This window comes from Suncus etruscus, chromosome 15 (genome assembly GCF_024139225.1).
Source record: "Suncus etruscus isolate mSunEtr1 chromosome 15, mSunEtr1.pri.cur, whole genome shotgun sequence".
Taxonomy (NCBI): Eukaryota; Metazoa; Chordata; class Mammalia; order Eulipotyphla; family Soricidae; genus Suncus; species Suncus etruscus.
Genome location: NC_064862.1, coordinates 65,576,733 through 65,602,713, shown reverse-complemented (window position 1 = coordinate 65,602,713; position 25,981 = coordinate 65,576,733). Strand labels below are relative to the sequence as shown.

The 25,981-nt window shown below is 47.9% G+C and overlaps 1 protein-coding gene and 1 non-coding gene across 2 annotated transcripts in view; one reads left to right on the top strand and one right to left on the bottom strand.

Annotated features, from left to right (window-relative positions):
* Positions 1-16,508, bottom strand: part of EEF2K (eukaryotic elongation factor 2 kinase) — a 52,968-nt gene extending 36,460 nt beyond the window's left edge. Inside the window, exon 1 of the mRNA XM_049789509.1 lies at positions 16,303-16,508. The gene's annotated coding sequence lies outside the window, so the exon portion shown is untranslated. The remainder of the gene's footprint in view (positions 1-16,302) is intronic.
* Positions 16,509-20,902: 4,394 nt separating this feature from the next.
* TRNAL-UAG (transfer RNA leucine (anticodon UAG)) lies at positions 20,903-20,984 on the top strand. The gene has a single exon. It is a non-coding gene; the product is annotated as a tRNA-Leu (tRNA).
* Positions 20,985-25,981: the final 4,997 nt, after the last annotated feature.

Here is a 25,981-nt window from a genome sequence, read left to right as displayed (position 1 = left end):
CTCTCCCACCCTTTTAAACATTGTAGTTTGCAATACTGTTAGGAGGGGTATCGTGCCTATCACTTTATCTCCTTTCAGCACCAGTTCTTGTCCAGAGTGACCATTTCCAACTGCCATTGTCATAGTAGTCCTTTCTCTGTCCTAATTGTTCTCTCCCACTATTGTGGGAAGCTTTATGCCATAAACTGGTCTTCCTGATCCTTATCTCTGTTGTCTTTGATATTATTATCATACTATTTTTGTCCTCTTATGTCCCCAAAATGAATGGGATCATAGAATGATCTTTTTTAGGACATAAATGAAATCAAGTCATTCCCCTATTTGAGATCCTCTCCACAATTTTTTTTTGTTACATCTATACATCTAGCAATGCTCATAGCTTACTCCTGACTCTGCACCAGGAATTACTCCTAATGGGGCTTAAGAGGGACTATATCAGATGCCAGGGATTGAACCTGGATCTGTCACATGCAAGGCAAATGTGCTCCCCACTGTGCTATAATTCTTGCCCTCCTCGCCACATTCTTACAAAAGTCCAAACCCCTGCGCAGGAGAATAGTACAGAGGTTATAATGCTTGCCTTGCATGTAGCCAATCCCAGTTCAATGCCATGCACCAGAGTTTCCTGAGCACTGCCAGGATTGATTCCTGAACACAGAGTTAGGACTAAGTACTGAATACAGCTAGATGCATCCCAAAAATCAAAAAGAAAAAAATAAAGAAAAAGAACTACTGATACAGGATAAAAATATTATGTTGGGCTCAAGAATCTGGAAAGCAAGCTTTATATGTGGGAGAGCCAGGTTTGAGCCCCACACTGTGTGGTCCTCTGAGCATCATCAGGAGTGATCCCCAAGCACAGAGCTGGAAGTTGTCTCTGAACACTGCTGAAAAAATTAAGCTAAGGGTTGGGCAGATAGCTCAAGGCTGAGGGGGTACATACCAGCTATAGCCTTTGAGGTAGCTAGGCACTTCCAAGGGTAGCCCTGTTGGTCTCCCTGGGCTTGAACCATGCTCGTGCACTGAACTGTTCTACCTTGTTGGCCAGGCCCTCTGAGCACTACTTGAGAGCATCCCCTGAGATGAGAATAAAGACCGTCACTAAGGACCACATCATTCTATTACTATGAAATGGACAGAGACTGTGTCTGCTCTCTGTGTAGAGTTTATTTGTGGGTGTCTAGAAAGGTGGAAAGAGCCAGCAGAAACAGGAACTGTTTACTGACAGGCAATGATTTTTCTGTTTGGGGGAGTGGTTGGGCCACAGCCAGTAATGCTCAGGGCTAACTCCTGTCCAGTGTGGTCCAAACAAAAATGTGATTTCTAAGCAAGGTTAGCAGAAGAGGTGGACAACAATAATAATAAGATAGGAGAATAAGGTATACTGTACTAAAATCAGTGGGGGTCTCTCAAAATAGTTTATTGGACGCAGGATGTTTGAACTGCAATAGAACAAAGTCAATACCAAAACTCAGGTTGGAGGATATAGCACAGCAGGCAGGGGCAGGGTGCTTACCTGGCATGTGGCCTGACCACTGCCCTGAATCCAGTCCAGTGTGGCACCGAAACCAAATAAAAAAAAAAATCCCCCATAAATGAAAATTATGGCAAGGCGACTTCTAGTCCCACAGACAACTGAACTTGATGTTTTTTCATTTATGATGAAAGCAATTCATTGTGAATCATACCGCAGGACTCAGTTTAGATATTCCCAGATTAGTTGGCAACACCCCCCCATCCCCTAGTGAGTGGAAGGACCAGCTCATGCCTCCTTCTCTCCTCCAGGTCCCAGCACCTTGACCCCAGCCTGGCTAAGTCACAGAGCCCTTCCTGGCCTGTGTGACCTGGTGCTTGCCAGCCTGGACATTCCCATGACATTCCTTTGTTCTGTCTTCACAACGACTTCCGACCAAGGAAGAACAGCTGATGGCGTCATGGCCTCGAGTGTTCCTCCTGGGAGTGCCTTACAAGGGCGTGCTTAGGCTGCCTTCAGAGCTGTGCCTTGTGCATGTGTGTGATACCTGTGTGTGCTCACTGCATATGTGTATTTGCATGCATGCATGCATATGTGCACGAATGTGTATCTTATTTTGTTTATTTTTTGGGGGGGTGAGGCATACCCAGCAGTTCTCAGGGCTAGGTTTTGTGTTCAGTAACCACTCCTGGCAGTCTCAGGGGACTATATGGGATGCTGGGGATCAAACCTGGGACAGCAGTATGCAAGGCAAATGCCCTACCTACAGTACAATCATTCTGGCCCCAGGTGTGTGTGTGTGTGTGTGTGTGTGTGTGTGTGTGTTTTAAGCCCTGCTTTCTTCACCTTTAAAGCTTTGCCTTTGGGATCTGGAGAGATAAAACCGGTGTTAAGGCACAGCTGATCCTAGTCAAATCCCAGCACCACATACATTTGGTCCCTGAGGATGAACAGGGCTTCTCTGAGCACAGCCAGAACAGTCCCTGACCATGGCCTGGTGTGGCCCAACTCCCACCTCACTCCCACAGCATACACACATACAAGCTTTGGCAGGGGCTTCTTGCTCTGCTTTTATTTATTTTTGTTTTTTATGGGTCACACCCGGCATCACTCAGAGGTTAATCCTGGATCTACGCTTAGAAATCACTCTTGGTGGCCCGGAGAGATAGCACAGCGGCGTTTGCCTTGCAAGCAGCCGATACAGGACCAAAGGTGATTGGTTCGAATCCCGGTGTCCCACATGGTCCCCCGTGCCTGCCAGGAGCTATTTCTGAGCAGACAGCCAGGAGTAACCCCTGAGCACCGCCGGGAGTGACCCAAAAACCAAAAAAAAAAAAAAAAAAAGAAATCACTCTTGGCAGGATTGGGGGACCATATGGGATGCCGGGATTCGAACCATCCTTCTGCATGCAAGGCAAATGCCCTACCTCCATGATATCTCTCTGGCCCCTCTTATTTATTTTTGTTTCATTTTTCTTTTCTTTTCTTTTCTTTTTTCTTTTTATTTTTGGCTTTTTGGGTCACACCTGGAGGTGCTCAGGGGTTACTCCTGGCTTTGCACTCAGAAATTGCTCCTGGTAGGCTCAGGAGACCATATGGGATGCTGGGAATCAAACTTGGGTCTGTCCAGGGCAAGGCAAATGCCTTACCCTGTGCTATCTTCTGGCCCCTCTTGCTCTGCTTTTAGATGCATCTTTGTGGAAAGAGTTTCTGAACTATATACTTTCCATGGTGGGCAGACTGGAAGACTTGGGAAGGCTATTTCAGTCAAATTCACAAAAGGAGGGGCTTGGTTACACCACTCAAATATGCGAGCAGATGCTTTACTTACAGGCAGCCCTTTGATCTGCAGCACTGCATGGACTTCCCCAAGCACTACCAGGTATATTGTCAAAAGAAAAAGGGGGGGGGCCACAGGGGCCAGAGTGATAGAATAGTGGTAAGGCATTTGCCTTGACAGGGACAGAACCGATTTCAATTCCTGGCATCCCATATGGTCCCCTGAGTCTGTCAGGAGTGATTTCTGAGCACAGAGCCAGTAGTAACCCCTGAGCACCACTGGGTGTGGCCCTGAAAAGAAGAAGAAGAAGAAGGAGGAGGAGGAGGAGGAGGAGGAGAAGGGGAAAGGAAGAGGATGGGAGGGGGAAAGGGAGGTGGAGGGGGAGGAGTGGAAGGAAGGAAGGAAGGAAGGAAGGAAGGAAGGAAGGAAGGAAGGAAGGAAGGAAGGAAGGAAGGAAGGAAGGAAGGAGGAAGGAAGGAAGGGAGGGAGGGAGGGAAGGAGGAAGGAAGGAAGGAAGGAAGGAAGGAAGGAAGGAAGGAAGGAAGGAAGGAAGGAAGGAAGGAAGGAAGGAAGGAAGGAAGGAAGGAAGGAAGGAAGGAAGAAATGGGGGCCAGAGACATATTATAGTGAATAGGGCACTTGCCTCACACAGTGGCCCACCGGGAGTGTTTCCTGATGCAGAGCCAACATTAAATTCTGAGCCCGGAGAGATAGCACAGCAGCGTTTGCCTTGCAAGCAGCCGATCCAGGACCAAAGGTGGTTGGTTCGAATCCCGGTGTCCCATGTGGTCCCCCGTGCCTGCCAGGAGCTATTTCTGAGCAGACAGCCAAGAGTAACCCCTGAGCACCACTGGGTGTGGCCCAAAAAAACAAACAAACAAAAAAAATTCTGAGCTCTGCTGACCTGGGCACACACTCTCCCCCCCCCCAAAATAAACCACTTCAGAAAACTCAGCCTTTCTTTATACAATGAGCTTTGCTATTTTCTTTTGTTCCTCCCTCCCCCTCTCTCTTCCTCCTTCCTTCCTTCCTTCGCTCTCTCTTTCTCTTTCTCTCTTTTTCTCTTTTTCTCTTTCTTTCTTTCTTTCTTTCTTTCTTTCTTTCTTTCTTTCTTTCTTTCTTTCTTTCTTTCTTTCTTTCTTTCTTCTTTCTTTTCTCTCCTTCCCTCCTTCTCTCCTTCCTCCCTTCCTCCCTCCCTCCCTCCCTCCCTCCCTCCCTCCCTCCTTCCTTCCTTCCTTCCTTCCTTCCTTCCTTCCTTCCTTCCTTCCTTCCTTCCTTCCTTCCTTCCTTCCTTCCTTCCTTCCTTCCTTCCTTCCTTCCTTTCTTTCTCTTTCTTCTATCTACCTGATTTTCCACCTCAGTTTGGAAATTCCAGTTGAAGGACCAACTGCTGAATGAATTGTTTGTCCTCTAACCTGGACACAGTTGCTGGCCTGGGCCCAGTGACATTAGACCAAATTCCCAGGTCCAGGGCCCACATCTCATGGCTATCAGCAGTTCCCAAGCCCATAGCCCTCCCATTTATGTGGACCATTGGGCCAGTATCCCTGCTCATCTGGGGGCCTGGAATAGTGACCCATGCTACCAGCAAATTCTGATAGGTTGTTGACCCCCAAGTGCCAGGATGGTGCCAGGAAAGGGCCAGGCCAAAAGCCGAAGTCTGCAAGCTTCCAGGCAGTGTGACTGGGTAGTTAAGAACCTGGCCTCTAAAGCTAGGTTGCCAAATGCACAAATCCTGGCTATGCTACTGGTGACCTTGACATTCAGTTCCCCTTGTGACAGTGAGGGGAGCTGAGAGAAGTGGCCTAAACAGATCCGGAGGTAGTTCACAGGGAATAAAGACCATGGCCCACCACAGACCCACATTTCTCCTTGGCCCTGAGAAATGAAAGGAGCTGGAGAGCTGGGATCCTGACTGGCACAGTGCCTCCTACATGGTGAGAACTTGACATGTGTCCAGAGTGAGAGTGAGGGATCTGGTTCATGGCTTTCAGATCCTGTGTCTGCTCTTAAGGTGGTGGCTAGGCTTGGTGACGGTCCTGACTGCTGCTCTTCAATCATTGAACCACTTAGTTCTAGCTAAGGCTCCCAGAACAAGGGCTACACTTTCCAAAGTCTTCCACAGTGAGAATGATCACATGGTAAAGTTCTGGCCAATGGGACATAAGCAGAGGAGGTGTGCACAACTTTAGGGAAGGATTGTTTTATCTCTGACTCTCAAGCAGTACTGGGGTTTAGGGGCCACTTTTGATAATACTCAGTTGGTAGCTCATGAGGAGTTTTGCTCTGTATAAACCCTGTGGTACTAGGGTCCACTAGGGCCATCTCCTGGCAGTGCTTATGGACCTTCAGGGCAATAAGCAACAATGCTTAGGAGGCCATATGGTGCCTGTGATCAAATCTTATAGTAAATCCCACCCAGGGGGATTTTTTTTTGTTCTTTTTTGGGGGTGAGCAGCAGCACTGAGGGTTTACTTGTGAGGTCTGAAATTACTTCCAGAGGGCTGACGGGGAGGGGGTGCATATGAGATGAAGGGCATATGACAGGATTGAACCTGGGTAGGGTGAGTGCAAGACAAATACTGCCCTACTGCCCTTCCTGCTGTACTATTGCTTTGGCACTTAGGGGAGGATTTTTTGGGGGAAGGTGGAGTTTGGGCTACACTTAGCAATCTCAGGTTACTCCTGCTTTTGTGCTCAGGACTCACCCTGGTGGGACTCAGAAGACCAAATGGGGTGCCAAAGATTGAACCTAGGTCAGCTATGTGCAAGGCAAGCAAGCACCCTCCCCACTCTATTGCTATGGCTTTCAGGGAAGAACTCTTTAAGGAATGGAGTCCTTCTGTACTCCTTTTAGTTGGCTACAATGTAGGTGTAAAGGCCAGAAGTCAATCAGCTCTGCTGAACCATGAAGTAAAAGCCATGTGCACAATCAGGAGACAGAGAGAGGCCCAGGGCAGTATAATGTAACTTCACTGGGCAACATAGTAGTTCTGTACTTACTGTCTTCAGGCTTTCCTAACTAAACATCTAATTGACTGTTATTATTATTTTTCTTGATCATTTGCTTCTCTCTGGTCTAGGAGCTCTTTCTTGCCACATCACAGAGTCATATCATATCTGTGGCCCACTGATGCCTGAGCAGCGTGGACACCATGGAACTTGGTCATTGCTTCCCCATTAGTCCATGATGCCTGGGTACCGGAAGGGTCTGGGTTCTCACAGGGGGTTAAGGGGCTCCTAAGTCAGCTGACAGACATGTCTTTAAACCAGGAAGGTTGGGCCGGGGAGGTGGCGCTAGAGGTAAGGTGTCTGCCTTGTAAGCGCTAGCCTAGGAAGGACCGCGGTTCGATCCCCTGGCGTCCCATATGGTCCCCCAAGCCAGGAGTGACTTCTGAGAGCATAGCCAGGAGTAACCCCTGAGCGTCACTGGGTGTGACCCAAAAACAAAAACAAAAACAAAAACAAACCAGGAAGGCACCCTAGCCCCCTATCCCAGGAATCCAGGATAACCTCAGCATCTTTCTGCTCCTGGGACAGGTGGGACAAGATCCAGCTCCTGAGAGAGTCTTCGCCTTCTCTAGAAGTTTTCTCTGCCTTCTCTCAGGCACCCACAGCTTCCTATGGGGGTTCCAGAAATAACAGATGCAAATATTTCTAGACAGAGGCTGCCGAGTAGGGTCCTGGGTGAAGTGAACCAAGTTTGAGTCCTCCCTCTGCCCCTGACTAGCCTCGTGTGACTCACCCTGGGGCCTCAGCTTGCTTCCTCGCTCTCATCTGGGAAGCAAAGTTGCACACGCCGGCAACATGAGTGTGTTAGCATCAAGCCAGGCCAGGAACAGAACAGCTACATTTATCATCGTCATTTTAAAAATAAACACACAGGGTTGCGCCTAGGGTCCCAGACAGGCGACTGGCCTGGACCTCTTGGGCTTGCAGACAAGTTAAGCTCTGCAGCCTCCCCAGGGGAACTGACTTTCAGGCCTAACCTCAGAACCACTGCTCTCCCTGATGGTGCTCTGGCACGCTGAGAATGAGAAACACTGGCTGCAGGGCCTGTGGGCTAAGACATGAATCTGGGCTTCCTTGGGACTCTCCTGCCAGAAGAGGATTGGATTTGGAGATGGAGAGACAGTGCAGAGATAGGGCACTTGCTGTGCATGGGCTGACCAGGATTCAATCTCTGATACTGGGCCAGCATTAGTGAATGGGGACTCCAACCCTTCTTTCTCTCCCCACAATAAAAACAAAAGGAAGTGAAGGGGATCTCCTATTCTCCATTCTCAGGAGCTAGCATCACTAACCAGGCACATCCCACTGTTTTCCCACACGGCAAAACCATCCACTCCTATAATCCAGGGCAGGGACCCAACAATAAGGTCTCAGCTCCCTCCACACTCTCAAGACTAGAAGTTAGGGTTGGGCATTGCCCACCAGTAGGAATGTCACATGACCCAGGTCTAATCAATCACAGGGGCTAGCATGCCTGACTACTGTGATTGGCTTCAGGGTGGACACAAATTAAACTAAATCTAGCCCAAGTGTAATAAGTATGGTGCTCAAATCCCTGCACCCTGAAATCCACTTTCTTCATATATAGGAAAAGCATATAGAGGACATGGCCAGAGATAGTACCTCAGATAAGGTGTTTGCCTCGCATGTGGATGGACAGGTTAAATCGCTGGCACTTCAGATGGTCTCCTGAGCGCTGCCAGAAGTGATCGCTGGAGCCTAAGAAATAGTAGAGGGGTAGGGCGTTTGCCTTAGTCAGGGCTTGTTAGATTCCATCCTGCATATACCAAAATAGGGAACTTATTTAGCCCATAACACAGCTACCCACCCCCTTTTACTTGTAAAAGGCCTACTTAGATTGGAATAGCTCAGATAGGTTATTGGCCTGTTACTCTCTTACCTTTTCCTTGTCCAGCTGTGAACTGAGGTGCTTAATAAAGAGGGAGATTGGTTTGGCAGGGCAGAAGAGCACAAGGGTGAAGCCATCTTGTCTTCATGCTTTCTATCATATGAGTGTCTGGTTTATTGTTTTCTGCAGCAACCCTGCTCTATATTGGTTCTCTTGGGGTTGGATTACAGAGGGTGAATCCTTACAGTGACTGACCTGGATTTGATTCACGGCACCCCATATTGCCCAGCCAGCCAAGGGTAAGGACAGGAGGAAGGACTGGGTACTGCCAGATGTGCCCTCCCCAAACCAAACAAATAAGAAAAAAATTCCTTTGTGTAAAGCCCTGAGCACTGCTGGCTCTGATCCCCTTTAAGTAAACCCCCCAAATGAGAAAAAAAATGTACCACCTAATCACATGAAGTCTCTGCCTAGGGATATGAGGGAGAAGACCCCAATTCTGGGTGGGTGTCTTTGGGAGCCTTGGGAGAGACCATCAAGTCTTTCCTGCAAAATATGATTGTGAACAAAATGTGAAGCCACAGATGTGCAGGGAAAAGCAGCAGAGGTGAGGGAGAGAGAGAGGGAGGAGAGGAGAGAGAAGCAGAGGGAGAGATGAGGGAGGGAACAGAGATAGATAGATAGATAGATAGATAGATAGATAGATAGATAGATAGATAGATAGATAGATAGATAGATAGATAGATAGATAGAGAGAGAGAGAGAGAGATAGATAGAGAGAGAGAGAGAGAGAGAGAGAGAGATGAAATGGGGGAGAAGAGGTGGAAGAGGGAGAGGCTGCTGGAGTGAGGTTGCAGGCATCATTTGCAGCCCTGAATCCCTGAATCCTCTGAGCCTGTCTGGTGCTGTAGCTGGAAAGCAGGGAGCAGCAACAAAGACATCGGCCCCCACACTCACTGGAGCATTGGTCATAGCAGAAAAGATATAGAAACAACCTGCGTGTCCATAACCACAAATGGATAAAGGAAATGTGATTATGGGCTGGAGAGATAGAGCAGCAGGTAGGGTGTTGGCCTGGCATGCAACTAACTGGCCTAGGTTCCATCCCCAGTATCCCATATAAGGTTCCTTGAACACTGCCAGGAATGACCCCTGAACACAGTTAACTCTGAATCTACCAAGTGTGGCTACAGAACAACAACAACAAAGCCTCAAGACCAAGGATATGGCTCAGTGGTGAACACCTGCCCTGCTACAGGACTTACTTTGCTCTACCACAAAAAATAAATGAACAAATAAACAACTATAAAAACCAAATCTCCATGATACCACAAAAAAAAAAGAGAAATTAGTCTGCTTACTGCCAGGAGCTGTAACCATAGATGCACCCAGGGAGATAAGTCACTCTCTGGTCCTCACAAGCTCATTCCGAACAATGTCTCAAGCTATCTGTGCTTAATCCTGAGGAAACGGTTAAAAGGAAAAGGCTGTTTCATGATTTCAAAGACAAGGGGGTCAAGTACATTGTAGAGTGCAAACCCCAAAATACTAGAACTGCAGTTCTGGGGGGACAACATGGTAAAAAGGGCTTCAATTTCAAAATCCTTTTGAATACTTTGCCCAGCAACCTTCTCATGTACCCAGGACACTCTGTACCACTAGCGGGTCTCACCAGGGCAACAGCACGTGTCCTTTCCCCAGGGACTCTGTTTATATGGTCTCTGGGGGAGGAGTGGGGGGGGGCAGGATACATGAGTATCTGAAACAAAAGGGGCTCTGTCTCAGAGCACAATGCCTGGCACACACTAGCTACTGCATGAATGTGGTGAACCAAGGAAGAGTAACTGGAGGAAAGATGGGATTTTTCTTTTTTGCACAGAGCACAATAGGCATGAGAAGCAGTAGAGCCACTGAGTTATACTTTAGTGAAGGAGAAAAAGAGATAGTACAGTAGGTAGAGCACTTACCTTGCATGCAGCCAACCTAGGTTTGATTCCTGGCACCACATAGGGTTGTATGGGCTCTGCTAAGAGTAATCCCTGAGCTCAGAGCCAGGAAAAAGCCCTGAGCCCCACTGGGTGACTCTCCCACTTAAAACAAGCCAAGGACTCAGCTGATATCCCAAGTGGGAAAATCTATGGGGAGACCTTCACAAGGCCCCCAAGACCAGGATCTGCCCCAACAAGGCTCTCAAAGGTGAAAAGTTTTGGTTCAGCCACTAGTTGCTGAGTAATTGCTGAGTAACCAGCAAATTGCTTAACCCCTCTGAACTACAACTTCATAACTTCATCATCCACAACTTTCCTTCTTCCAACAGAGCAGAATAGAATAAGCAAAGTGCAGAAGAGATGAAAGACAGCCACAGGCCACAGTAAATTCTCTGCCAAGGGCTTGTGTTCCAGCCCTGCCAGGCACTGCATTTCCAGCACTTTCTGTACTTAACTGGGCCCTGGGGCAGCAGTCAAGGGAGAAATGTGGGCAGAAGGGTGGGCCTCAGCTCTGAGCCCATCCTGGCAGTCATCCCCCATGGCCTAGTCAGCCTGCCAGGAGACCAGACAGAGGCAGAACATTTAGTTTTGTTGGTTCATGACCTGGGGCTGGAGGGCCCCCAAGCCATGCTCAAGAGGCCTAGAGGCCACTCCTGGTCAATGCCAAGGCCCCAATATGGGGCTGTCGTGCCCAGTAGTGCTGGAGGCCACAGAGTAGTGTATCAATCTTGGTGCTTGCACATGCCAGACATATATATGTCCCTGTCTGCTGAGCCCCCTCATAATATCTTGTAGCATTTTGTTTGTTTCTTTTTTGGTTCACACCAGGCAGCTTTCAGGAGTTACTAACTCCTAGCTCTATACTCAGAAATCACTCCTAGCAGGCTTGGGGGACCATATGGGATGCCAGGGATTGAACCCAGGTCAACCACATGCAAGGCAAAATCCCTCCCAGCTGTGCTCTCTCTCCTATCCCTCTTTTAGTATCTTTCATAAATCTTGCTCAGTAACATCTCTCAGTGTCCAGCAAACGGGCTTCCCTACCCCAGCTCCCCACACAGCTCCACTTGTCACCCCCCTACTCTGGCCTCTACTCAGTCCGCAGCCAAAACTAAAATGACAACTCCTCCAGAAAGCCTCACCTGAATTACAGGAGAAATGGAGAAGTTAAGCAACTCATCCAAGTCCCTGTGGCTAAAAAGTGGGAGGCTGGGTAGGAAGCTGGGGCTCTTGCTAAGACACCACTTCTGAAACTGGTCCTAACAGCAAGCCCCAGGGCCTGCAGTGGTAGTGGCTTCATCTCCAAACAGTTAGAGGGGAAAGTTCCCAGGCCCTGCTCCAGTCCTGCTAACTTAGCACAGCGAATGGGATGGGAGGTGGGGGTCTACGCCCAGGATCTGTGTTCAGACAAGCTTTCTAGGTCATTCCCATGTGTGCTGTCGTTGCGTCACCAGTTTTCAGCGCTCCTGTGAGGTCTTGGCTAGATCTGTAAGTGTCACTGCTGAAGAATGTTCTAGTGAAGTTTCTCTGCTTCTCTGCATGTACAGAGAAACATGTGCAGCCCTGCATGTGCTGCCCTAGGACTTTGAAGACAGGGGTGGGGTGCAGGCTTGTCTTTCCTTTTATTGTTGCTGTGTTTTAGGGTCATACCTGGCAATGCACAGGGCTTGCTCGTGGCTCTATACTCAGGAATTACTCATGCGGTGCTCAGGGGGACCACATGGGATGTTGGGGAGCAACCAGAGTCGACTGTGTGCAAGGCAAACATCCCACCTGCTGTACAGTAACTCCAGCCCTGTCACTGTCTTCTCGTTCTTCGTGTGTGTGTGTGTGTGTGTGTGTGTGTGTGTGTGTGTGTGTTTCTAGGACTGAACCCAGGGCTTCACATATAAGGCTGATGTTCTTTCTGTTTTTTTTTTTAGGTATATAATATGTAACACCAATCCTACCACAGTGTCAACTCCCACCACCAGTGGTGTGTGTGTGTGTGTGTGTGTGTTTCTGTGTGTGTGTGTGTGTGTTTCTAGGACTGAACACAGGGCTTCACATATAAGGCTGATGTTCTTTCTGGTTTTTTTTAGGCATATAATATGTAACACCAATCCTACCACAGTGAGTGTGTGTGTGTGTGTGTTTCTAGGACTGTGTGTGTGTGTGTGTTTCTAGGACTGTGTGTGTGTGTGTTTCTAGGACTGAACACAGGGCTTCACATATAAGGCTGATGTTCTTTCTGGGTTTTTTTAGGCATATAATATGTAACACCAATCCTACCACAGTGTGTGTGTGTGTGTGTGTGTGTGTGTGTGTGTGTGTGTGTTTCTAGGACTGAACCCAGGGCTTCACATATAAGGCTGATGTTCTTTCTGTTTTTTTTAGGCATATAATATGTAACACCAATCCTACCACAGTGTCAACTCCCACCACCAGTGCTCCCATACTAGGCCAGCTCCCACTCCACCTGCCACCTTAGCAGGCACATAAAGTTCCCTGGTTTCAGCTTACAGCTAATGTTTTCAGTGTTGTTGAGTCTAAGCTGTAGATGAGTAACTATTATTCTCCCAGCTCCCTTTTTCATCTTCCTGCCCACCTTAATTTCTTTTCTTTTCTGTTCTTTTCCTCCCGAAGCTCTGGGGTCACAGGTGATCTAAGTATTGAACCATGAATTGTGTGCCCTGGTGCCCAGGAGAGTCTGCCTGCAAACCAATTTGCTAATGGGGCAGACCCAAGAACCCGGCATGCCATGGCAACACCCCCTTGCTGGAAGAAGGCTCAAGACTTGGTGCCCCCTCCCTAGATGCCCGCTTGAAATAAAACATGCAAATTAAAAAACAAAAACATAAATCAAACTAAGGTAAAGATTCTCCTAAGCTGTACCTCTGGCCTCTGAACTAGTCACTTTCTCCTTTATCATCAGCAGGTTGGGTCTTTCACTCTTGAGCATGAGGCCTTATTGCTACCCAGCCTGGTCACTTCACCTGGCCCACCTGGCTTTCACTTTACTATGCCCTGGTCAACACCATTTCCTGGGAATGGTCTTAGTAATGGTTACAGCGCCATCCCGTGGTGCCCACCTGCCCATGCAGAGGTGAGCACCTACCCCACAGCCCAGACCATCTAGTCCTGACTAGCTTCCATAAGGAAGATGTGGACAGAAATGGACTTTCCCTCACCCAACAGTGCTCCTGATCAGAAATCATTTTTGGCAGTACCCGGGGGACTATATGTGATGCTGGAGATCACATATGATCACATATGGAGGTCACTACAGGCAGCCCCTTCACAGCACACCCTTGCCCCAGGTCTAGTAGGAGTTGGGCAGACACAGAGGGTTCTGGTAAACAGACCCCCAATCTTGGGCTCTTAGGGCTCAGGGCTCTACCCAACTTGGGGTCTTCTCTACTGCACTAATAAATGGAAAGTGAAGGGGAGGTTTTTCAGAGTCACATTTGAGGGACGTACATCTTTCATGAGTCAAACTCAGCTGTCTGAGCCACATTGCCCACAAGCCTGGGAAAACTGGTTCAGATGATCGTCTAGGAAGAAGAGGGTGTGAGAGCAGGGCACCCGCTGTTTCTGAGAAAGTTGTCACATACGGGTACCATCAAATCAGTGGCAATGACCCTCATCAGACACAAAGTATGCACAAGGAAAAGAAAAACCAAACAAAAAATAAGGACCAGAGCAATAGTACACTGGGTAAGGTGACCTTGCACATGGCTGACCCAGGTTCTATTCCCAGTTGCACAGTCAGGAGTGATGCTTGAGTGCAGAGCCAAGATTAAACCCAGGGCCTGAGTGATAGAACAGCGGTAGGGCATTTGCCTTGCATGCAGCCTACCCATGACAGACTCGCTCCCATAAGGTCCCGGAGCCCATATGGTCTCCCAACCTTTCCAGGAGCGATCTCTGAGCACAGAGCCAGAAGTAACCTCTGAGCACCACCGAGGTTCCTCCCCACCCCCCAAAAAAAGGATTAACCCCAGAGCACTACCAGGCATGGATCAAACCAAAACAAAACTAAAGCCTCACAAAAGTTATTTTTAGTTTTTAAAAGAAATCATGTGGTTTTATTTTATTTTACTTATCTTGCTTTGGGGTCACACTTGGCCATGCTCAGAGCTTACTTCTGGCTCTGCACTTAGAAAATTACTCCTTGGTGGGCTTGGTGGACCTGTGGGATGCCAGGGTTTGAACCCAGGTCTACTGCATGCCAGGCAAGCACCTCATCACTATATTATCTCTCTGGCTCCTATTTTAATTGCTTGAAAAAAAAAAAAGACAGGAAAAGAAAAAAACTGTACATGACAGAAAGAACAGAGCCCTTTCATGGTGAGGTGAAACGAGAAGACACTCCACATTATGACTTCAATGTAGGACATGCAGATTCCAGAATCTTTAATACAGAAACATGATACCAACAACAGAGACTGTGTGAAAAGTGTGTTGGCACTACGGACAATGTCTTGGATTGGACGATAACTTGCCTGAAGCCTAGAGCTGGTCTTATGCCAGGAAACTTCAGGGGTAGGATCTCTTTGTATTTAGGCCAAGGTTATTCCTTTCCATGCCTCTCATATTTTGGTGGGCCTATGCAAACAACAATTGCCACTCTAACAACGTTTTTACTGTGTTCCTTTGACTCTAATCCTTAAAACGCACCCACTTAAAATTTGAGGTTAACTTAAGCTAATATTCATGTACATGGAAATGTAAAATATACTATGCCTCTAATGTTAAAGGAGTTACGTAAGTTTGATGGCTTTAGATTGCCTTGTGTGCTGTTAAGAAATATAATGTGCTACAATCTAGGGACTCGAGGGACAAAATAATCGCACATGGATTCTGTTTTATTTTATCTTAAAGTTCTTTGGCTGAAAGTTCAAAGTTAAGATATCAGCAAGGGGACTTCTTCTGAGAATTATGTTATGGGTGATTGTCCTTCCACTGTAACTTTACCTTGTCCTCTTTCTTTGCATCTTTTGTTCTCATAATTCAAAATAAAAAAAATTATAAAAAAAAAAAGAAAAAGAAAAGAATATGTAAACTATAGAAAACCAGGGGTGAAGAGATAGTACAGCAGGGGTAAGGCACCAGGAGTGATTCCTGAGTATAGAGCCAGGAGTAACCCATGAGTATTGTTGGGTGTAGTTCCCCATCCCCCCCAAAATGAAGGAAACTATTTCAAGTGTTCCCTGGGCCTGGACTTCCTGCCAACACCTTCTGCAGAAGAACTTGGGGTGCTAGCCCAGGCCCCACCTCTGAGCATGGGCCAGAGAAGGAGGGGTGAGAACTCCAACCACCTCACACCAAGTTACCAAGCGGGTTGACTCTATGCTGTTCAAGCACGAATCCAGACAGCTTGTCGGGTATATTGGAACCCCGAGGGCCACTGCATGCCTGCAGGTCTAAAACTGACCAGCAAGCATCCTGGCTGGGATCCCAGCTCTGTTCAAATACCATCGCCTCCAGGAAGCCTTCCCAAGCCCTCTCTTTCTCCCACTGTCCCCCACAGGGGTGCATTAACAATTCCTTTCCACTTGCTCAGGGACCCACACTTTCTCATGTCTCATCTTTCTCATTAACTGTGAGACTACATTAGGCCTCAGTTACCTCTTCTGGTAAAAACCAGAGGCGTGGCTTGTGTTTCTCCAAGGCCTAGTTCACTGGCTCTCAGATGGGCAGTGCCCAGGGCCTGAGGCCAGACTTTGCAAGGGACACACAGCTCGTGTCCCTCTCACACCTACAGTGGGCGCAGTGGGTTCATTCCCTGCAATTCCCCAGACCTCAGCGAGCGAGGGTGCTAGCAAGCTGATCTAGGCCGGGACTTACCCTTGCACCCCACCCCTGTGGGTACAGGCCTGCAAACACCCTAACTCTGCTGCTGTCAAGGGGGCTGGGGGGTAGCCTTGCAGGGCTTCAGGGAAGCCACGGGACACCTATCCTGGGCACCATGCACCATGTGTCAGTGGATTTTTTGCACGATGTGTGTGTGTGTGTGTCTGTCTGTCTGTCTGTCTGTCTGTCTGTCTGTCTGTCTGTCTGTCTGTCTGTCCGTCCGTCCGTCCCTCCGTTGCACTGAAGCAAAACACCACACAGCCAGGAGGAGTTAGGGGCGCCCGCCTCCCTCCACGCACACTTTTCTCCGCGTGGCCTCGGGCCCCCCACTTCCCAGGCGCTGCACCCCGCGGCCCACACCTACCTAACCTCCCCGGGGCGGACGGACAGGCGAGCGGAGCGTCGGGAGAAGCCGGCAGAGGCTCGGGGCGCGGGGCCCCAGGGTGTTGCAGCAGGGGCGGCTGCCCGATCGTGCAGGGGAGCGGGAAGTGCACGCGCCGGTGCTCGCGGGAGGCTGCTGGCGGACGATGGCTCGATCGTGGGGCGCCGGGAGTGGCCGTAAGACACGCGGAGGGGCGCGGGGTGGTGGGACGCTCGGCCGGGCGTGGGGTCCCCGCGGGCAGGGGCGGGCGCGCGGCGTGGCGCTCCCGTGACCGCCCCCTGCTGGCCGCCCTCGCTCCTGCAGTCACGTCCCCCGCAGCTTCCTCCCCACGTCCGCGCTGACGTTAACCGGCCCCGGGACGGGGCCCCGTTGGGCAGAGACCGGGCAGAGACCCACTTGGAAGGAGAAAACAAGGCCCGGGCCCTCCTTTCCCCCTGCCCGCCTACTTCCCATCTGGGGCTGCCTAGAGCCTGCATTTCATGCTTTCCCAAATCACCCCATCTCCCAGCTAGTGTGAGTCTCTCTCCAAAACTTTGAGATCATTTTAGGAGGAAGTCTTCATTTCTGCTTTCTTTCTAAAAGCAGAAGCAATTACGACGGTTGCAGAGAGGTATGAACTGGACTAATAATACCCCCTAGAGAGTGTCGTGGACCCAACTCTAGCCCAGAACCAGTTGCGTCCCAAATGCCACCTCTAGCACTGGTGACTACGCCTTGCTTCTCCAGGTCTCTAGTATCTTGGGGACTGATCCCCTCAATTTCCTAATAAGTGCCAGGGAACTACCATCCCAAAATAATTATGGTAAGTAAAAGGAATACTACCCCCCCCCAAAAAAAAACCCTTCATATATTACATATTCATTTATATAGGATCCAGAAGAATGAAATCCATAGGAAGAAGTTTTTGGATGCCTGTGGCTGGAAAGTGGTTTTTTGGAGAAGGGAAAAGATTAAGTGCAGGTTCGGCGGTGGTGATGTTCCTGTAACTGAGCTTATTTAGAAAGCACCGAGTCCTATGCTTCCTTTTTTGTTTTATTTTTTGGGCCACACCCGGCAGGGCTCAGAGGTTACTCCTGGCTCTGTGCTCAGAAATCACTCCTGGCAGGCTCCGGGGACCATATAGGATGCCAGGGAGTGAACCTGGGTTGGCCACATGCAAGGCAAACACCTTACCTGCTGTGTTACAGCTCCAGGCCCCCTGTGCTTTCTTTTAACTGGCATTTAATTTGGGGAACACACCAGCTGTACTGGAATGAAGTAGTGTCAGCTGCATACAAGGCAAGCTCTCTCTCTCTCTCTCTCTCTCTCTCTCTCTCTCTGTCTCTCTCTCTGTCTCTCTCTCTCTCTCACTCTCTCTGTTTCTGTCTGTCTGTCTGTCTGTCTGTCTGTCTGTCTGTCTGTCTCTTTCCCTCCCTCCTACCCTCCTCCCCACAAAATCCTGAAAGATATACTTGAAAAAGGTGTGGTGTAAGCTCTGGGAAAGATATTGCAATGAAAATGCACAAATTGGGGGGGGGGGTGTTCCAGCCCACACAGCTTCAGGGTGTGGCAGTGGCAGCGCCAGAGGTGGCCCAGATAGTCATCAGCTCCATTTCCTACAAACACCAGCTCAGTCACGGGAACATGATTGCTCAGCGTCAGGGGGCAGGTGTGCCCCTCCACAGGCTAAAAGAAGTTGGAAACCCCACTTGCCACATACAGTCTAGGATCCACAGCACCCTACTGCTTTATTTTTTTGCTGCCCAGCCAGCAGCTGTACTATCTTTTCAGCCCTTCCCTTCTGCTTTCTTATCACTTATTTGCATCATAAAGCCCCTATCTTTCCTTTTCCTGGTGAGGTGAGCTCACTCTAAACTGTGAGAACCTTGGAGCTCCTTCTGAGAAAAAGACCGAACTCTTAGTGTGATTTCTAAGGCACCCGAAAGTTTAGCAGTCTAAGGGTGGACCCTGGAAAGGAATGTTAATGTGGAGCTGTAAAGCCTCAGTTGTCTCAGTAGGAATCAAAACCGAAGGACCAAAATGGATAAGTGAAGAATTGCTCCTACCAAGTAATCCAATGCCTGGTGCACAATGTTCTTGTGGCAGGACTGCCTAAGAAAGTTTCTGTTTGGGGGACTGGGGAGATAGGACATCTGGTAAGGTATTCGCTTTGCATGCAACTAACTGACTGAGGTTCGATCCCTGGTACCCCAAAAGTCCCTTAAGCCTGCCAGGACTCAGCAAGCCCTGAGCATCACCAGATGTGGCACCCCAACCCCCCCATAAGAATTCTCAATTGTGCTTCCTGTGCTATATTCAGTAAAAAAAATTGTATGCCCTTGGGCTGGAGAGACAGTATAGGAGTTAAGGCCTTGCATATGGCAGGGAAAGTGTATTAAAAGTGTATGGGGCCGGGCGGTGGCGCTAGAGGTAAGGTGCCTGCCTTGCCTGCGCTACCCAAGCCAGGAGCAACTTCTGAGCGCATAGCCAGGAGTAACCCCTGAGCGTTACCGGGTGTGGCCCAACCCCCCCCCCCCAAAAAAAAGTGTATTAGTTAAAACCAAGGTCACGGCTCTATAGGTGGGAAGCAGGGCTGCCCATGAACTGTTGCCCAAGTTGTTCAGGATCAGCCTGGAAAAGCATTAGAAATACCTCCTTGAGGCTGGCTCATGTTTCTGGTACTAGGCATCGGTGCCCATGTGAGAACTCCAGGGTGAGCCAACTGTGTGCAGAGATTTGTTTATGGGACAGCACACATTCTCTTTCCATTTTGGTTTTGTTCTGGGATATAGCCATGTGCTCAGAACAGCACAGAGCATTTTTCCAAGTGTTGAAGAATGATTTTCAGGACAATTGGAGAGCACCTGTCCCATCCTGGGAGATGCAGCTCTTCACAGCCTGTCCCAGGGGTGGCCAGGCCCACAGAGATACAGCTTTACTAAGGGCTCAGCTTCTAAATGTTAAGGCTGCATGATCCACAGGCCCCGGAAATTTGTTTACTTTCATTGCTGTTGCAAATCACCCAGAGTTTAGGGACTCAAAACAACACATTGGCCTCACAGCAGTGGAGGTTAGAAGTTCTAAAAGGAATGTGTTTGTTGGGGTTGGAAAGATAGTACAGTGGGTAACGTGTTTGCCTTGCATGTTACTATGTTACTGACATAGACTCAGTCCCTGACACCTTTCATGCTCCCCCCCCCCCCCCCGAACTGTGACTGAACTGTGACTGAATGCATAGCCAGGAGTCACCGCTGAATATTGCCAGGTGTGGCCCCCAAATTTAAGAAATAGAATAAAGAAAATGAAGGTATCAGGCACTTCATGTTCTGTTTTAGAAGCTCTGGGAAAATTTTCTTAACTTCTCAGATGCTAGGGGTTGCCTGCAGGTTTCTTTGTTTTTTGGGAGGTAGGGAGTCACACCCAGTGGTGTGACACAGTGACCAGTTTGGGTCACACCCAGTAGTGTTCAGGGGTTATTCCTGACTGCACTCATAAATCATTCCTGGTGGGCTGGCTCGAGAACCATATAGGAAACCAGGGATGGAACCCAGGATGGCCATGTGCAAGGCAAATGCCCCCAACCTGCTGTGCTATTACCGTGGCCCACGCCTGCTGATTTCTTGCCTTGTGGCTGCATCTCTGGACCTGGTTCCCCTCCTTACATCTCCTTCCACACCCGCCTCTTTCTTCTAGGCACCAACTGGATAATCCAAGACACTAGATTTCTATCTCAAAATTTTCTCCTTAAGCACATTGTCAAAAGGCCTTTGGTTATAGGCGATTGACAGAGGCTCAGCTGGGAATTTTTATATGTATTTAAATGGGGAGGGGGGAATGTGGACTTGGATGGGACCAAAAACTTCTGCAGAAGGACGGGAAAGACAATGAGGGGACATCAAAGAAGTGAATCTCTCAATAACATTCATTGGAGTTTCTATGAAAACGCACAAAGAATGTAATTTGTGTGTGGTGGGGAAATGGAGGCTTTTCTCTGTATGCGAGATATTTGCTCTGGTTTTGATGCATTAAAGGGGGGCTTAGAAAAATAAAAGCCCACCCCGGAAGTAATCTTATATGTAATCTAGGGTAGTTGGGGCTTGTGTTTCTGCTTGGGGCAGCTGAGAGAAATGACTTAGCTTCTCTGAGCATATTTCACCCTGTATGTAAAAAAAAAATGCACAGTAACTCTGAGTGTGGACGCCATGCACGCAAATGATCTGCAATGGCCTTTGCCATGTGCCTACCTGGTACCCCGCACAGCCAAGTCCTGTCCAAATTCCGACTTTCTCGGAGCCGGGTGGCGAGGAAGAGGCAGTGCGACACCATGTGGCTGGATGCAGTATAGACCAGGCTCTTGGCAAATCAAATGCCCACTTCCACTACTTAATAATTCGGAATCCTTTCCTTTCGGGTGCTCTGTTCCACCTAGGAGCACTGGAGTCCGAACTCCAGAGGGAGTTACAGAATTATGAAACTGTTGGAAGCCAGGGAAAGGCCGGGCCGTGGGACATGCGCAAACCCTGGTAGGCAGGGCTTGGCTTCCACGCGTCACCGTCGCGTCATGACACTAATAGAGAGGAAGTGAGAGCTGTCGTGGACGGGAGGTAGCGTGGCCGAGTGGTCTAAGGCGCTGGATTTAGGCTCCAGTCATTTCGATGGCGTGGGTTCGAATCCCACCGCTGCCACACCGTTGTATGGTCTTGTTTTTTAAAGTAAACTCTTGCATTTCGGGGATCCCCCCCTTTTTTCCCCTGACGACTCTTGGAGAAAAAAAAAAGAAACCAGGAGGAACCGGGACAGAAGGAAGCTGCAGCGCTCTCATTCCTAACCCCAGTACGCAAACTTAACCGTCCCACTGCCAAACCTCTCATTTCCCCAGTTGCTTAGAAAAGGTATAAATAGACTTTTTTTTTCTTTCTTTTCTTTTCTTTTTTTTTTTTTAAGAACCGGCTCCTTTCGTTTGCTTGGATCTTGGAGGCGTCTTTAAAGGGTAGTTTTTAATCCCATCCCGATTTTGGGTGGGCCCTGCGGAGACTTTTGACTAATTCTTCCCTTTTCTTGACACCTCGGTGGGGTCACCCACTGCAGGGAAGCGGTAAGCCCCCGGCTTCCATTGATCCACTTGTTAGCAGGAATCCAGATTTGTTTAAGGGCTGGGGCTCATTTATTTGCTTATGAAGCAACTTGATGAAGTGCTTGCAGTGGGGACGGATTGTCTTCACGCTCATATTTAAACTCTGTTCAATCCTTTATTATTACATCTGCGAGGAACTTTCCTGAGCGCATCTGATCTGATGCAGCTCAGGTGCAATTGAAAGTGCATTTAGCTGGGGTGTGACATGGAGTGATCCCTCCAGAGTAGGGCAAGGATATTCTAGAAAGAGGCAAGACTGAAGCACGGAGCATCCTAGAGGTCAAAGAAAAGCGTGGGGGGCATCCGGGAAGCTGTGAAAGGCAATTAGGGAAAGTTGGATGGACCGAGGATGCGGACCGAAGAGCAAGATAAGAGTTAGGCCAGGAGGATTGGGAATGCCAAATTGAGCCTCTGAACTTGATCCTGGGGACAATTGAAAGCCATGGAGGGCGCTGTTTTAATTTGAAGGGTGACATGTTACAACATTGCTTTTAGAAAATTCCTCTCTATCCACAGTGTTGGCAAGTTTTGTTTAAAGTTCCCCACGATGGAGTGGGTGTGAGGGTACAGCGGGTAGGTGGTTTGCCTTGCATGAGGTTCATCAGGGTTCTGCCACCCTGTCATCCCTAAAAGTCCCCTGAGCACCACTGGGAGTAATTCCTGAGTGCTTCTGAGCTAGCTAAGTGTGGCCAAAAAGAAAGTGTCATGGTGCTCCATAGCTCGGGCAAGTGCACAGGACAGAAAGGATGGGTGAAGGGAGGCATTTGGGGATGGATGGAACAGAATTCATTGGTGAAGAGACACAGAGGGCAAAGATGTCAGTGATGATCATGGTCTGGGAGAGCTCAGTAAAACAGAGCCTGCCTTGAGTGCCCTCTGGAAGGCAAGAGGCTGAAAGATTGGAACTACGTGCCCAAGAGATTGGAACCACATGCCATGCTAAGTGTGACACTCCCCCCACCTCCTTCCTGTTTTTCCATCATCTGGGACCTCTTGTGAAGGGCACGGATACCATGGCCACGTGTGCGATCCCTGTGAGCAAAGGGAAAGTGAGAGGGAAGATGATTGGATTCAGGCTGAGTTTGAACTGCCTGTAAAGTTTGACCTAGAAGTCTGGAAGTCCAGAGAAAGAGCACTTTGAACAAAGGCAATTTGGTGGGATTTGGAGACTAAGACCCTGGGAACGGAGGGAGAAAGTCATCTAGGAAGAATGCAAGGGCGTAGAAAAGCCAAGACAAATTCTATAATTATCATTATTACTTTAGATTTCTGAGCCACACTCAGCCATGCTCAGGAATTATTCCTGGCAACCTTGGAGACCATCTGGAATGTCAGGGATATAATCCAGATCAGCTGTGTGAAAGCAAAGTGCCCAACTTGCTATATAATTGTTCGTTCCACCCTCACCAAGACTGAATCCTAAGGAACTGCATCTTATAGGGAGGACAGTAGAAGAGAAAGAGGAAAGGAGAAGGAAGAACTGTCCAGGTATATGGTGCAAATAGGTGTGGTATGTCCCAGGGACCAAGAAGAGTATTTCAAGGAAGTGGCAGTCTGCTGTTTAAACATTTCTAAGAGGGGCCGGAGCAGTGGTGCAAATGATAGGGCAGGCCTTGGTTTAATCCCCATATGGTTCCCAAAGCCAGGAGCAGTTTCTGAGCACATAGCCAGGAGTAATCCTGAGCATCACTGGGTGTGGCCCAAAAAGCAATAAATAAATAAATAAATATTTCTAAGAAGTGTGGCAAAGTTAAAGCATAGGGCTAGTACTGGAGCTAAAGTGCTTGCCTTTGGTCAGTAACCAACCTTGGTTTGAATCATTGGGACCACACCAAGTGTGACTACCCCCCCCCAAATAAACATTAAAACATAAAAAAGCATTCAATATCCATGTGGTGGGATTTTTGGTTTATGGATAAGGTAGTGTTGACCTTGATTAAAGCCATTTCCAAAGGTGAATTGGAAATGTGAAAACTCATCATGGAATTTGCTTGAGAGTCAGCTATGATCAGCTATGAAAATCTTCTAATTTATCTTATGTCCATCTGGTTGTTTATGTCGCCTTGGGCTGACCACAGTCACACCATTTTGTGCTTTTTTCATTTGTTTGTTAATATTCTGGGTTACAGGTCACTTTGCACTCAGGGACCAGCCTTGCAATGCTTGAATTCGTGCTGGAATTTGAACCTGGGATTCCAACCAAAACAGCCACAGCTGCATGCTAGACAAGTGCCTTAACCTTTTACTACTTTTCCAAGCCTGTTTCATGCATTTCTGTTGTTTCTGCTTAGTGTCTCCAGTTCAGCAAGAATTTCTATTTGTTTCTCAGAACTTCATGAAAGTCTGGTTATCTGAGTAGCCTTCATATTATTTACTTACTTATTTTCGATTTTTGGGTCACATTCCACAATAGTCAATGTCTACCACACCTGATAAGTGCTTGGGGGAACCATGAGGTGCCCAGAATCAAACTCAGGCTTTCTTCATATAAGGCATGACTGTAGCCCATTAAATGATCTCATTGGCCCTTGGTAGGTCTTTATAACTTTCCAGGGAACTCAAATTTTCTTTTGGCAAAATTGCCACCTCCTTTTTCACTAGGTGAATATACCTGAGAGTTTCCTGGCATAGTGACCTGTGCACAGGGTTTAACTACTCTGCTTTCAGTGACTCTAGGGAGAAATGCATGAAAGAAATCTAGAAATCAAATTAATGACTCTTGCATTTCAAAAGTTGAGGTTTGGCAGCAGGCAGACTATCTAAGAGGTAATATGTACAGAAGAACCTGTTTTTCCTGTCCTCAGAAGACATTTTTCAAGTGTGGCAGAGATAGGAATGTAAAAAGAGGTGAGTTTAAATATGGTGTTACTGGGAAGAAAGGCAGCCCGACAGCCAGCCCTGAGTGGCCCAGGATTTCGGAGCAAGGGCTGAGAAGCAGGAGATTCTCTCCGCTGTTCTCACCAGCCCTGCATGGCTAGGGTCTAACCCTGTTCTGCTCTGGCCATAAGCCTTAACCAGCGCCTCCTAATTAGGCAGTAGTCCCAACTCTCTTCCAATCTTTGATGTAGACACAAGCCCAGTTTCCTCTTTAAAAACTGAGAATAAAAAACCCTAATAGAACAATGGCTGTAAGGATCAAATAAGAACACATAGCACTAGCAACACCTGCAAAAATAACACTTTCAAACTATCAAGCATTAAGCAGACACAAAGGATTATCATTTACCTTACAAAATTATATACATGTACAGAGGAATATACTTTTCAGCTGTTTTCAATAAAAGGCTCCCTTTTATTTAGTCACTAGATACAGTGGTAGAGTAGGGTGGAGGGGGGAATTAATGGCCCTTTTAGCTCTGGTTAACTAACACTTTTCCTTTCACCACCGGCTTCCTCCCACTTCTCAGCTAGGATCTGTAGTTTGATTGCATGTACATATTATGTCTATACATGAATGCATTTACACAAATCATGGTATACCCACATCCAAGATGACAAGGAGGTGATGTTTGTGTGGCAAGCAGGGCTGGAGTAAGGAAAGTCTATGGATTTAAACATGGAAGATTAGGGAGATTACTTCTCCCTCATTACATAGAGAAACATTACAAAGTCTTAAGTATGTTTATTCTATGATAACTAAGTTTTATCTTTCCCCCGTTATAATTATATCAATGCATTTTCAAAATGTCCAATTCCTATAAATGTTTTTTTTTCTTTTTTTTTTTGGTTTTTGGGTCACACCCGGCATTGCTCAGGGGTTACTCCTGCTGTCTGCTCAGAAATAGCTCCTGGCAGGCACGGGGGACCATATGGGACACCGGGATTCGAACCAACCACCTTTGGTCCTGGATCGGCCGTTTGCAAGGCAAACACGCTGTGCTATCTCTCCGGGCCCATAAACGTTTTTCTTTTTTTGACTTGTTCTTTTTTTTTTTTTTTTTTTTTTGGTTTTTGGGCCACACCCGGCGGTGCTCAGAGGTTACTCCTGGCTGTCTGCTCAGAAATAGCTCCTGGCAGGCACGGGGGACCATATGGGACACTGGGATTCGAACCAACCACCTTTGGTCCTGGATCGGCTGCTTGCAAGGCAAACGCCGCTGTGCTATCTCTCCGGGCCCGACTTGTTCTTTCAAGCCAATGTTTTCCCTTGAGTGCATTTTCCTTTCTCTCCTTACCTCTTTCTGAGTAAATTTATTTCAGTAACAACTATTTTGGGATTAGAGTACAACTGGTAAGGCTGATTTGTGTTTGATCCCTAGATCCCTAGTCCCCTGAGTGATTCCTGAATACAGTCAGGAGTAAGCCCTGAACATCACCAGATGTTGGCCCCCAAACCAAAAACAAACAAAATAACAAACAAGCTATTTAAAATAAATTAAATTATTCTTTATCTTTTTTTTTTTTAAAATATATACTTACTGGTACTGGCCTGTGATTACTACTGTGATTACTTATGCTGTGTCATACTAAGACTCATAAACCTGAAACCGAAAAGAGCCAGGCTGAGTCTCAACCTTGACTGAAGCACCAATGCACTGGGAGATGAAC